This window comes from Coregonus lavaretus (genome assembly GCF_964263955.1).
Source record: "Coregonus lavaretus genome assembly, chromosome: 30".
In the NCBI taxonomy this organism is placed as follows: Eukaryota; Metazoa; Chordata; class Actinopteri; order Salmoniformes; family Salmonidae; genus Coregonus; species Coregonus lavaretus.
Window position 1 is genome coordinate 15,723,666 of NC_140017.1, and position 15,212 is coordinate 15,738,877.

Sequence of the window (15,212 nt, forward strand, 5' to 3'; positions counted from 1 at the left end):
CTGATCATCCAGATTCCAGCATCCTCCAGCTAAGATTCTAGCTACACCAACTGTGCTGCCATCCTGTTAGAAGGTAACAGATTATTTTATTATAGTGGTTAAGAGTGACTTTCATTGCGTTCCATGGTGTTTATCGCCCCCTAGTGGAGTCTTCTGGTACTTAGACAGACTGCACAAAAACCGGGAGTAGAGTTGTCATTCTGCACGCAGACAAGCAGCTAGAAACAACGCTACAGTTCTTTCTGTGCAACTTTTTCTTGTCACGCTTCAGCCTCTGAAAATATTTGTTTGTAAGTTCAATTCAAGCATATTGCTAGTGATGATAATATTGTTATTGATAGTGTGGTATCTAAAAATATGTTGCTAATTATGCTGTGATGATAAGAAGTCCGCTTACACTGTACTTTGATTATAAAGGTTTATTGTATCAAAGATCACAGTATCAATTTACAGACATCTGCAGATATCTGGAGAACAACGGCCCAATCTGTTAATATTTTGTTTCCTCCCGTCCTTTGTTCAAACATGGTATTTATCCTATGTAACATAAGATGGGTGGTTTTAGATAGACCAATCCCTGGCCTCCACATACAGTGGGGAAAAAAAGTATTTAGTCAGCCACCAATTGTGCAAGTTCTCCCACTTAAAAAGATGAGAGAGGCCTGTAATTTTCATCATAGGTACACGTCAACTATGACAGACAAAATGAGGGGAAAAAAATCACATTGTAGGATTTTTAATGAATTTATTTGCAAATGATGGTGGAAAATAAGTATTTGGTCAATAACTAAAGTTTCTCAATAATTTGTTATATACCCTTTGTTGGCAATGACACAGGTCAAACGTTTTCTGTAAGTCTTCACAAGGTTTCCACACACTGTTGCTGGTATTTTGGCCCATTCCTCCATGCAGATCTCCTCTAGAGCAGTGATGTTTTGGGGCTGTCGCTGGGCAACACAGACTTTCAACTCCCTCCAAAGATTTTCTATGGGGTTGAGATCTGGAGACTGGCTAGGCCACTCCAGGACCTTGAAATGCTTCTTACGAAGCCACTCCTTCGTTGCCCGGGCGGTGTGTTTGGGATCATTGTCATGCTGAAAGACCCAGCCATGTTTCATCTTCAATGCCCTTGCTGATGGAAGGAGGTTTTCACTCAAAATCTCACGATACATAGCCCCATTCATTCTTTCCTTTACACTGATCAGTCGTCCTGGTCCCTTTGCAGAAAAACAGCCCCAAAGCATGATGTTTCCACCCCCATGCTTCACAGTAGGTATGGTGTTCTTTGGCTGCAACTCAGCATTCTTTGTCCTCCAAACACGACGAGTTGAGTTTTTACCAAAAAGTTATATTTTGGTTTCATCTGACCATATGACATTCTCCCAATCCTCTTCTGGATCATTCAAATGCACTCTAGCAAACTTCAGACGGGCCTGGACATGTACTGGCTTAAGCAGGGGGACACGTCTTGCACTGCAGGATTTGAGTCCCTGGCGGCGTAGTGTGTTACTGATGGTAGGCTTTGTTACTTTGGTCCCACCTCTCTGCAGGTCATTCACTAGGTCCCCCCGTGTGGTTCTGGGATTTTTGCTCACCGTTCTTGTAATCATTTTGACCCCACGGGGTGAGATCTTGCGTGGAGCCCCAGATCGAGGGAGATTATCAGTGGTCTTGTATGTCTTCCATTTCCTAATAATTGCTCACATAGTTGATTTCTTCAAACCAAGCTGCTTACCTATTGCAGATTCAGTCTTTCCAGCCTGGTGCAGGTCTAAAATGTTGTTTCTGGTGTCCTTTGACAGCTCTTTGGTCTTGGCCATAGTGGAGTTTGGAGTGTGACTGTTTGAGGTTGTGGACAGGTGTCTTTCATACTGATAACAAGTTCAAACAGGTGCCATTAATACAGGTAACGAGTGGAGGACAGAGGATTCTCTTAAACAAGAAGTTACAGGTCTGTGAGAGCCAGAAATCATGCTTGTTTGTAGGTGACCAAATACTTATTTTCCACCATAATTTGCAAATAAATTCATAAAAAATCCTACAATGTGATTTTCTGGATTTTTTTTCCTCCATTTGTCTGTCATAGTTGACGTGTACCTATGATGAAAATTACAGGCCTCTCTCATCTTTTTAAGTGGGAGAACTTGCACAATTGGTGGCTGACTAAATACTTTTTTCCCCCACTGTATCTCCAAATTTCCTCTATTCCAAGAAGCCTATGTAGCAATGCTTTCCAGATGCTTCAGCAAAGCAGAGTAAAGTTCATCTATTACACCATTTGCAAACATCAGCAAAATCAATAGACCTTCAGACACTACAATATAATTACTTACTTATCAATGTTAGTTGGTTACATTTACTCACGCAAATTGCACTGATTTCACGAATGGCGTCAGCTGTATTAGTTAAGCGAATTGTAAAACATACTATGCTATAGTTTGTTACTGTTTCTAGTGTAATATGCTTTGTTATTGTACAGAGGTGTTTGCACATTATTAGTTGCTACTCATATAGTAATTATCTATCTGGTTTGTCGTCATGTCAGACACATGGTACCTTGGCACTTACTTTGTATTTATGCAACTTCAACTTGAAATGTATAATGTACAGCTACAGTATGTCAATGTGAATTGAATACTAAAGTATATTATTTTCTGTATTTTGCAGTTTCACAACAAACATTTTCTATACATTCGTTCAAGAAAAGTCACGCCTTGGAAGTTTTATTGAAGATTCAGTTGTTAGCCATCTGTCTAGTTTTGCATGGGAACGCAATTCCAGGGCAGAATACCAACGTTCACCATGGACAGAAAAGGCCTTGTCTGCTCTGTCCTCCTGTTGCTGTCCCTGCTCCAAGTCTCTTCAGCCGTCATCAGAGAACTCCAATCAATCAATGAACTGCGTACCATAGAGTTCGGCCACAGGTATCCACGTCACGGTCTCAAGCTGCTCTACTGGTTCGCTCAACAGCTGACCATCAACGCCGGCACAGACGCCATTTCTGTTAGTTTCAACGCACGCCGACTGCAATATGGCTTCCATTCCTTTGGGAACACCGAGGGGCTACTCCCAGCAATTGATCCGGCCACACGACTCTACTTTGCAGTGGGCAACCTCAATACAAGAAGCAACCCCGGTGCTAGCAGCCTGCCAATGTATGTTGTTCATGATAACAGACCACCCTTTACTGCCGAGAAGAACATGGATCGGATCATTGTTAAGATCCCCTATGACCGGCTCGATGTGGAAGACGTGTACATAACGCAGCACCAACCGACAGCCACCAGGGGAGGTGAATTGTACGACCAGGCAAATACCTACAAAATCAGTGTCGGCCTCTTGAGAGAGATACGCACACAGAGGGATATCCAAGCTTTTTTGCATGTGGCAGGTTATGTTGCTAGAAACCAGGGCTGAAAGCAGATTGACATCCTTGCCAGTAGGCATAGTACAGATTGCAAAAAAATATTTTGAACATGTAGTGAAATTATGATTGTTTGATTTGTGCTTTTTCAATTGTGATTCTTCTTCTGATGAGATGCCAAGTGTTTAATGACAGGCTTATTGTTTACTTTCTGTAGTTCACTTTGAGGTCAACTGGACATGTAGTCTATTCAAGTTTATACATGAATCCCTCCGTCCCTGCAGCCTGACTGAGGTTAACAATGGTTCTGTATCATCAGTATCAACATTAGTAACATGGCAACGCATAGTATAAAATAAATTATCCTCCTCCTTTTAACTCCATAGTAATTGTGTAATAATCTCATGCTTTCATGAAATTACTGTAATTTGCAGTTTAACTGTACTATGTTCTCATATTTACTCTTAAGAATAAAGCAGCAACAATAACAACAAAACTTGTATGACCATAAAGACTGGACTGACCTCTGCGGTGGCCAGAATGCCATCCAGCGCTGCCCTCAGCGTGGCGATGTCTGCCGTAGCCAGGCTTTCCTGCGCTTTCATCTGACCCAGCAGGGCCAGGGCCTCGGCCCCACACGCCTTCACACTGTCTGACAACGGGGTGGGGGGGAAAGAGCGAAAGAGAGATAAGAGGATCAGAGTCAAAGAGCAACCCTAAACTTACTCCTACTATACCACACCTTCACACTGTCTGAAAACACTGTGGGAAGAGAGGGGGGACAGAGAGGAGGGTCAGAGATACAGACACAGTATGGAGACTTAGAGGAAGTGGGTGGCTAACCGTTAGCCTGGTCCCTGTTCGGTTTGTACCGTCTTCCCAACGCCGATGGTCATTGTCACCCGGTGACAGACAGCACAAACAGATCGGGGACCAGGCTAGGCTATCGTTGTCTGTCTGCGCATTATCAGTACTTCTCTAACAGATGTATATAGGGATGTAGAGGATCAAATCAAACTTTATTTAAAACCATGGAGTATTCCAGTCCTGGATGTGTGAGTGCACATTTCAGTTGAAAAGACACAGGGACAGCTCACACTCACCGTCCGCTTGCTCCACTGGCACCATGTGAGAGGTGGCACTGCCCTGAACAATTGTGTCACTATCTGAGCACTATGCATCAGAACCACAGTCACTATCCGAGAACTATTCATCAGAACCACAGTCACTCTCAGAGCACTATGCATCAGAACCACATTCACTATCAGAGCACTATGCATCAGAACCACAGTCATTCTCCGAGCGCTATGCATCAGAACCACAGTCACTATCCGAGCACTATGCATCAGAACCACAGTCACTATCCGAGCATTATGCATCAGAACCACAGTCACTATCCGAGCACTATGCATCAGAACCACAGTCACTATCCGAGCACTATGCATCAGAACCACAGTCACTATCCGAGCACTATGCATCAGAACCAAAGTCACTATCGAAGCGCTATGCTTCAGAACCACAGTCACTATCAGAGCGCTATGCATCAGAACCACAGTCACTAATGAGCGCTATGCATCAGAACCACAGTCACTATCCGGGCACTATGCATCAGAACCACATTCACTATCAGCGCTATGCATCAGAACCACAGTCACTATCCGAGCACTATGCATCAGAACCACAGTCACTATCAGAGCACTATGCATCAGAACCACAGTCACTATCCAGAGCACTATGCATCAGAACCACAGTCACTATCAGAGCACTATGCATCAGAACCACAGTCACTATCCGAGCACTATGCATCAGAACCACAGTCACTATCAGAGCACTATGCATCAGAACCACAGTCACTATCCAGAGCACTATGCATCAGAACCACAGTCACTATCAGAGCACTATGCATCAGAACCACAGTCACTATCAGAGCACTATGAATCAGAACCCCAGTCACTATCAGAGCACTATGCATCAGAACCACAGTCACTATCAGAGCACAATGCATCAGAACCACAGTCACTATCAGAGCACTATGCATCAGAACCACAGTCACTATCAGATAAATAACATGACATGATAAAGGACCCAGACCTTGTTTACTTCAGATGAATAAAAAAACAACCCTGTCATTATCAACATCTGTGATGACAGCAACCAGGGGGCTGTAGTGTGTCTGAATGGATGTGTTGTTTGTTTGGGATGTGGGGGTGGGGTCCGTCTAAGAGAACCTCAGTCATCGGAGTATAGGGGGAGAGAGGCTGCTCTCACTCTCTCTCTGTGCCAGGGGACCTGATGGAGCCTAGCGCCTGCTCAGCTCTCAACCAACCGCAGGGAACAAAAAATAGCTCAGCCTCTCTTTGAGCCATGGAATCACTCCTCCCCTTCCTCCTCCCCTCCCTGCTTGTAATGGATTAGAGAGGACACAACACTGCATAAGCCTACAACACAAATTAGCCAAACAACAGCCAAGCAAACAGCATCCTCCACATTGTTGTATAGGACATTGATAATGAACAATTGGAAATAAATTAATACATTGGGTAAACTCTGGTTAATGTAAAAAAGGAATACAGACCATGTGGTGTGTGTATGTGTGTGGTAAGATATCTTCTCCGAATGCTTGGGTCTGGTCTCAGGTAGGAAGAGATCCCAACACAGATCACCCGTAGCTGAGGCCTGCAGTACAGTACACAGCACAGCATAGGGGGGGAAGGAATGTTTACCTCTAGTTGCTCAGAAACACCCACAGAGACATGTAGGGCCTGACACCTGTTCACAATGAAGACTGAAATAAATAAACCAGCATGCTCTCCTGGCACCAAATGGGAGACAATGGACAGAAACAGGGAGGGACTAAATTAACATGTTCAATAAGAAACATTTGCCTTCACATTCTGTTGCAAAACGCTTTCCATTGCGTACCCTATTGAACACAACCCTGTTGTGTTCGATTAGCAATACATGGTGGGATTCACTGGTACTGTACTGCTGTCTGTGTATGCCCACGGGGGCCCAGTATGACAAATGTATGCACTCACTAAACTGTAAGTCGCTCTGGATAAGAGCGGCTGCTAAATGACTAAAATGTAAATGTATGCAATATAGAAGTGTGTGTGGGAGATTGAAAACAGATCCAGGAATTAATGCAGGGTCATACTTTCCCTCTAGATTAGAGATTGCTGTAACTTTCACATTTGTCTCAGATAATACAGATTGATTCACACTCAATTTCCACTTTGAAATGTATATTTTTTAGATTGTACATGCATGTGAGCGTGTGTGAAAGGGACTCATATACACATGTAAAACCAGGTCTTCCCTCCAAGAGTGTGCAAATCTGTGATCAAGGCAAAGGGTGGCTATTTGAAGAATCTCAAATATACAATATATTTTTATTTGTTTTCACTTTTTTGGTTACTACATGATTCCATAGGTGTTATTTCATAGTTTTGATGTCTTCGCGTTTATTCTACAATGTAGAAAATAGTAAAAATAAAGAGAAACCCTTGAATGAGTAGGTGTGTCCAAACCTTTGACTGGTAGTGTATGTCACAACCATGTCAGAGAATTTCACAACCATGGCAGGCCAAGGAGTGGACAGCAGCACTAATTCTTCTTATAATAAATTATATCGCAAAACTTCCAAGTGACATGGCAAGCAAGAGCCTATGTCTAAGGCATAAAACAAATGCCGACGGACGCCAGTCCCCAACAAATTCTGGGACCTAACCAGTGGTGTAGTGACATTTTTCTAGGTGCCGGATAGCAAAATATATGTATGACGTCATTGTTTCTCAATCAAAGTTTCTACCGATGTAGACCATTGAATAATACAATTTAAAAATCCATCAGCAGGTGCCAATCCAGCCAATTTGACACAACTGTGGGAAGGAAGCATTGGAGTGAACATGGGCCAGCATCCCTGTGAAACGCTTTTGACGCCTTGCAGTCCATGCCCCGACAAAGAGAGAATAAAGAGCGAGAAGACAAAAAAGAAAGACGTGGCATTGGACTTGTCGTTGTGGTGGCGCCCCTAGATGCTGTCAGTTTGACTTTTCCTCCCCAACATTTTTTAAAGATACAGACATTGGGAGGGGGCGCTGACCTGTGCCCAAGGTCAATTTCTAGTGTTGTGACTTGCCCTCCACGGGTCACATACTTAGTTGAAAGGATAAGAGCCACTGACTCATCTTATCATGATGACATCCCCTGGATTAAATGTGCACAAATAGGCATTATGAAGAAGTTGAAGTTCTCAGAATGATTGCAGGGTGTGGACCTTTGGTAAATTTTGTAGACCTACACTACCAGTCAAAAGTTTGGACACACCTACTCAGTCAAGGGTTTTTCTTTCTTTTTTCAATTTTCTACATTGTAGAATAATAGTGAAGACATCAAAACTATTAAATAACACATTGAATCATGTAGTAAACAAAAAAGTGTTAAACAAATCAAAATATATGTTATATATGAGATTCTTCAAATAGCCACCCTTTGCCTTGATGACAGTTTTGCACACTCTTGGCATTCTCTCAACCAGCTTCACCTGGAATGTTTTCCAACAGTCTTGAAGGAGTTCCCACATATGCTGAGCACTTGTTGGCTGCTTTTCCTTCACTCTGTGGTCCGACTCATCCCAAACCATCTCAATTGGGCTGAGGTCAGGGGATTGTGGAGGCCAGGTCATCTGATGCAGCACTCCATCACTCTCCTTCTTGGTAAAATAGCGCTTACACAGCCTGGAGGTGTGTTGGGTCATTGTCCAAAACTCTTGAGCGTGCCGTCTCTAGCCAACTCTCTTGCTATCTCTCTTAGAATGACCTCCTTGATCTAAACCAGTCAGGTTTCAAGACTGGTCATTCAACTGAGACTGCTCTTCTCTGTGTCACGGAGGCTCTCCGCACTGCTAAAGCTAACTCTCTCTCCTGCTCTTATCCTTCTAGACCTATCTGCTGCCTTTGATACTGTGAACCATCAGATCCTCCTCTCCACCCTCTCCGAGTTGGGCATCTCCGGCGCTGCTCACTCTTGGATTGCGTCCTACCTGACAGGTCGCCCCTAACAGGTGGCGTGGCGAGAATCTGTCTCCGCACCACGTGCTCTCACCACTGGTGTCCACAGGGCTCAGTTCTAGGCCCTCTCCTATTCTCTCTATACCCCAAGTCACTTGGCTCTGTCATATCCTCACCCTATCATTGCTACGCAGATGACACACAATTAATTAATTTTCTCTTTTCCCCCTTCTGATAACCAGGTGGCGAATCGCATCTCTGCATGTCTGGCAGACGTATCAGTGTGGATGTCGGATCACCACCTCAAGCTGAACCTCGGCAAGACGGAGCTGCTCTTCCTCCCGGGGAAGGACTGCCCGCTCCATGATCTCGCCATCACGGTTGACAACTCCATTGTGTCCTCCTCCCAGAGTGCAAAGAACCTATGGCGTGACCCTGGACAACACCCTGTCATTCTCCGCTAACATCAAAGCGGTGACCCGATCCTGCAGGTTCATGCTCTACAACATTCGCAGAGTACGACCCTACCTTACACAGAAAGCGGCACAGGTCCTAATACAGGCACTTGTCATCTCCCGTCTGGATTACTGCAACTCACTGTTGGCTGGGCTCCCTGCCTGTGCCATTAAACCCCAACAATTTATCCAGAACGTTGCAGCCCGTCTGGTGTTCAACCTTACCAAGTTCTCTAATCTCACCCCGCTCCTCCGCACACTCCACTGGCTTCCAGTTGAAGCTCGCATCTACTACAAAACCATGGTGCTTGCCTACGGAGCTGTGAGGGGAATGGCACCTCCTTACCTTCAGGCTCTGATCAGACCCTACACCCAAACGAGGGCACTACGTTCATCCACCTCTGGCCTGCTAGCCCCCCTACCTCTATGGAAACACAGTTCCAGCTCATCCCAGTCAAAGCTATTCGCTGCTCTGGCACCCCAATGGTGGAACAAGCTCCCCCATGACGCCAGGACAGCGGAGTCACTAACCACCTTTCCGGAAAAACTAGAAACCCTACCTCTTTAAGGAATACCTGGAATAGTCTAACAGTAATCCTTCTACACCCCCCCCCCCCCCCTCCCCCAGTGGTGGTTGTCCCACTGGCTATCCTAAGTTGAATGCACCAATTTGTAAGTCGCTCTGGATAAGAGTGTCTGCTAAATGACTTAAATGTAAATGTAAATGTAATTGTCCTGTTGAAAAACAAATGATAGTCCCACTAAGCCCAAACCAGACAGGATAGCGTATCGCTGTAGAATGCTGTGCTAGCCATGCTGGTTAAGTGTGCCTTGAATTCTAAATAAATCACAGACAGTGTCACCACCAAAGCACACCATAACACCTCCTCCTCCATGCTTTACGGTGGGAAATACACATGCGGAGATCATCCATTCACCCACACCGCGTCTCACAAAGACACGGTGGTTGGAACCAAAAATCTCAAATTTGGACTCCAGACCAAAGGACAACTTTCCACCGGTCTAATGTCCATTGCTCGTGTTTCTTGGCCCAAGCAGGTCTCTTCTTATTATTGGTGTCCTTTAGTAGTGGTTCTCTTTGCATCAATTTGACCATGAAGGCCTGATTCACACAGTCCCCTCTGAACAGTTGATGTTGAGATGTGTCTGTTACTTGAACTCTGTGAAGCATTTATTTGGGTTGCAATTTCTGAGGCTGGTAACTCTAATGAACTTATCCTCTGCAGCAGAGGTAACTCTGGGTCTTCCATTCCTGTGGTGGTCCTCATGAGAGCCAGTTTCATCATAGCGCTTGATGGTTTTTGCGACTGAACTTGAAGAAACTTTCAACGTTTATGACATTTTCCGGATTGACTGACCTTCATGTCTTAAAGTAATGATGGACTGTCGTTTCTCTTTGCTTATTTGAGCTGTTCTTGCCATAATATGGACTTGGTCTTTTACCAAATAGGGCTATCTTCTGTATATCCCCCCTACTTTGTCACAACACAACTGATTGGCTGAAACGCATTAAGGAGGAAAGAAATTCCACAAATTAACTTTTAAGAAGGCACACCTGTTAATTGAAATGCATTCCAGGTGACTACCTCATGAAGCTGGTTGAGAGAATGCCAAGAGTGTCTAAATCTGTGGTCAAGGCAAAGGGTGGCTTTTTGAAGAATCTCAAATATAAAATATATTTTGATATGTTTAACACTTTTTTGGTTACTACATGATTCCATAGGTGTTATTTCATAGCTTTGATGTCTTCACTATTATTCTACAATGTAGATAATAGTACAAATAAAGAGAAACCCTTGAATGAGTAGGTGTGTCCAAACTTTTGACTGGTAGTGTATGTCACAACCATGTCAGATAATTTCACAACCATGGCAGACCAAGGAGTGGACAGCAGCACTAATTCTTCTTATAATGCATTATATCACAAAACTTCCAAGTGACATGGCAAGCAAGTGCCTATGTCTAAGGCATAAAACGCCGGTGGACGCCAGTCCCCAACAAATTCTGGGACCTAACCAGTGGTGTAGTGACATTTTTCTAGGTGCCGGATAGCAAAATATATGTATGACGTCATTGTTTCTCAATCAAAGTTTGTACCGATGTAGACCATTGAATAATACAATTTAAAAATCTGCATAAATGCATCCTCCAAATGCAACATTTGCCTATGCCTACACATATTGGCTCAAATCCATTTCTTTTTTTTAATACACACAAATACTGTCAATTGTGAATGATAATTCTTCACGTTTTACGGGTGAAACATCCAAGCTGGATCTGCATGCCAACCATTTGATCTCAATCAGTTTCATGGGAATATGCATTTAGATCTTCTTGAATGATGTAAGTAACTACTGTTCAAGCATATTTTAGAGCAGATGGTGTTAACATGCTACAGAATACACTATATATACAAAAGTATGTTGACACCCCTTCAAATTAGTGGATTCGGCCATTTCAGCCACATCTGTTGTGGACAGGTGTATAAAATTAGAGCACACAGCCATGCAATCTCCATAGACAGACATTGGCAGTAGAATGGCCTTACTGAAAAGCTCAGTGATGTTCAACGTGGCACCGTCATAGGATGCCACAATTCCAACAAGTCAGTTTGTCAAATGTATGCCCTGCTAGAGCTGCCCCGGTCAACTGTAAGTGCTGTTATTGTGAAGTGGAAACATCTAGGAGCAACAATGGCTCAGCCGCGAAGTGGTAGTCCACACAAGCTCACAGAATCAGACCGTCGACTGCTGAAGCGCGTAGCACGTAAAAATCATCTGTCCTCGTTTGCAACACTCACTACAGAGTTCCAAACTGCCTCTGGAAGCAACATCGGCACAATAACTGTTTCCTTCGGGAGCTTCATGGAATGGGTTCCATGGCCGAGCGCACACAAGCCTAAGTTCACCATGCGCAATGCCAAGCGTCGGCTGGAGTGGTGTAAAGCTCGCCGCCATTGGACTCTGGAGCAGTGGAAACACGTCTCTGGAGTAATGAATCACGCTTCACCATCTGGCAGTCCCACGGACGGATCTGGGTTTGGCGATTGCCAGGAGAAAGCTACCTGCCCCAATAAATAGTGCCAACTGTAAAGTTTGGTGGAGGAGGAATAATGGTCTGGGTTCTGTTTTTCATGGTTTGGGCTACGCCCCTTAATTCCAGTAAAGGCTAATCTTAATGCTACAGCATACAATGACATTCTAGACGATTCTGTTCTTCCAGCTTTGTGGCAACAGTTTGGGGAAGGCCCTTTCCTGTTTCAGCATGACAATGCCCCCGTGCACAAAGCGAGGTCCATACAGAAATGGTTTGTCAAGATCGGTGTGGAAGTACTTGACTGGCCTGCACAGAGCCCTGACCTCAACCCCATCAAACACATTTGGGATGAATTGGAACGCCGACTGCGAGCCAGGTCTAATCACCCAACATCAGTGCCCAACCTCACTAATGCTCTTGTGGCTGAATGGAAGTCCCAACAGCAATGTTCCAACATCTAGTGGAAAGCCTTCCCAAAAGAGTGGAGGCTGTTATAACAGCAAAGGGGAGACCAACTCCATATTAATGCCCATGATTTTGAAATGAGATACTTTTGGTCATGTAGTGTACCTGTATTTTGTTTCAATTAACACGACCATTCAGCAAAATCATCCTAAAATCTCATAAGAAATTACATGTTGTTTTCGGTCTAACACTAACGTTAAACTATGCTATTAAATCCGGTCTGTTGTGTAGAATTCTAATAAATCATTAAGTGATCTTGTCCAGACATTTTTTTTATATATATATATTTTATTTAACCAGGTAAGCCAGTTGAGAACAAGTTCTCGTTTACAACTGCGACCTGGCCAAGATAAAGCAAAGCAGTGCGATAAAAACAACAACACAGAGTTACATATGGGGTAAAACAAAACATAAAGTCAAAAATACAACAGAAAATATATACAGTGTGTGCAAATGTAGCAAGTTATGGAGGTAAGGCAATAAATAGGCCATAGTGCAAAATAATTACAATTAGTATTGTAACAACCCGGTATTGTGTTCTGTGTTCGTGGGTGTGTTATTGTTCTCATGGGTGCTAGCAGGGGTTAAATATGCCGGAAAGGTTGGGGTGGTATGATGGGTAATCCCGCGGGGTTTTGAAATGCATAAATAGGGGTTACTGTCTCATCTCTCTCTCTTCTGTTCGGGACCCTTAACTTGACATGTTATATTTGTGTACGTTCGGAATTTAGCGGTGTGGGCTGTGGCCTGAACAATAGCCCAATTTAGGAATAAACCTGTGTTCTGCCCTGTAAACCTGGTGCCCGTCTTTTTGTTTCCTTTATGACCCAGCTGGGTCATTACATTGGTGTCAGAAGTGCTTTCGAACTACGGGATAGATCGAGATTAGGCGAGTTAGCTGTTTCAGTATAGGCCGTGGTTGGCTTTAGCGTGACTCGCATCTACGGTCATGATGCTCAGGGCGAGGCGGAAAATGATGGAAGAGTCGGACAAAGTGTCCGTTGTGGGCTCGGGGGTACCCGGTCGGGAGGGTCAGGCGGCGACTGCTGTAGAAGAGCTGGAGAGCCACATGGCGGAAGTTAAATTGTCAGTCAGCAAGATGGCAGAACTGGCAGGTTTTCCTTCACACCGCTTGACCAGAACAGACGTCATGGCGAAGGGGATATCGACGTCACCGGGTGTGGAAATGGCTGGACCTGCTTATGTAAACAGAGATGGCAGCGCCCTATTGCATTTAGCCACGGTAGCGGCTAAACTTCCAAAGTTCAACGGACAAGGTAAATGGGAAGTTTTTTTCACTCAATTTGAGTTGTTGGCTAGAGCCAACAAGGTGGTCTGACGAGACGAAAGCGTTACAGCTTGCCCTGAGCCTGACAGAGGAGGCGTCGAAATGCCTGCTAACGCTAGCCCCGGACGAGAGGGGCGACTACGGTGCGCTAGTGGAGGCATTGGGCGGCCGTTTCGGCAGCGACGCGCAGCCCAACATGCTGCGGATTGAACTGAGTAACAAAAAGAGACTTCAGGGTGAATCATTAAAGGCGTTGGCAAGTGGTATTCTGAGCCTGACCAGGCGGACTTATGCACCTATGCCGATTGGGGTGCAAGATGAGTTGGCACGGGACAGTTTTATTAGAGCACTCTCTTCCACCGAACTGGGTAAGCATGTTCAGATGGCGGACCCACCATCTCTGCGGGCTGCAGTGGAGATAGCCAGGAAGAGGGAGCTGATCTGGGGTGAGGGAGTGGAGGTTGCCAGTCAACCAGAGGTGAGAGCAGCGCCGGCTGGGGTGCCGGGGGTCACCAAACCAGAATGGGTCGACGAGTTGGGCGGGTTAGTCAAGACCGATTTGCTTGTCATTGAGAGGGGCTCCAGGCAACATAGCAGTGTCAGCTCAACTCCCATTGTCTGCTGGGGTTGTGGCCAGCCTGTGCCCAACCCCCCGCCCCAGAACCCACACTAAGCAGAAGAGGTACCCAGCAGCGCAGGCAAGACGGTGGGGACCTGTTCTCCCAGGGTGTAGCTGCCGCCGGGTTTCCTAGTCCGGTAGTTGTGGTGAGACGTACCACCGTTGGGGACTTCTGCAATGTCATCGTCAAGGTAGAGGGGTTGGAATGTTTGGCCCTGGTCGACACGGGCTCTACAGTAACCCTGGTGAGACCAGACATACTACCTACTAGCTGCGGACTGTCACGGGGGAGCTAGCCCCCATGTTAGGGAAGTGTCAGCTGTCTGTGACTGTGGGGAGGGGGGGGGGGGGGGGGGGGGGACTGTGGGGTGTCCGGTGTGGGTAGCAGTGGTGCAGGACCCCTGTATACTGGGAATGGACTTTTTGAAAAACTGTGGGGCTCAGTTGGACTTAGCGTCGGGCACTTTGAGGCTGTCGGGGGGGCCCACAGTGGGAATGTCGCCTTCGGGAGGGCCAGCAGGGGGCAGGGCTGTCCCTCAGTCTTCCTCCAAGCTTGCCGAAACTCCACTGGTCGTCCCGGCTGCTCCCTTGGTCGTTGTGCCATCCCAGCAGCTGTCTCCGGCGGCGACGACCTTCACTCCCCATAATGGTGCAAGCACAGGCAGCCCAGTAGCCCAAAACACACTGGCTCCTTCACCCCATCAGCCTGACGGGGGGAAGGAGAAAGCTATCGATGCCGTTGAGGCTGTGTGGCTGAAAAACTGTCAAGGTCTGGATGAGGGACAACAGAGACAGTTAAAGCAGCTGCTGTTGGACTTTAAAGATAGCTTCGCTTGGGGGGAAGATGAGGTAGGACAAATGCACCTAGTTCAGCACGACATCGACACTGGGGACGCCCGACCCATTAAAATTTGGCCCGTCGTATTCCCCTTGCCAAGAGGGAAGCAGCAGA

The 15,212-nt window shown here is 45.6% G+C and overlaps 1 long non-coding RNA gene across 1 annotated transcript; it reads left to right on the top strand.

Annotated features, from left to right (window-relative positions):
* The first annotated feature begins 109 nt into the window (after positions 1-109).
* On the top strand, positions 110-3,860 carry LOC311105466. Its single transcript, XR_014610261.1, has 2 exons — positions 110-290; positions 2,668-3,860. It is a non-coding gene; the product is annotated as an uncharacterized lncRNA (long non-coding RNA).
* Positions 3,861-15,212: the final 11,352 nt, after the last annotated feature.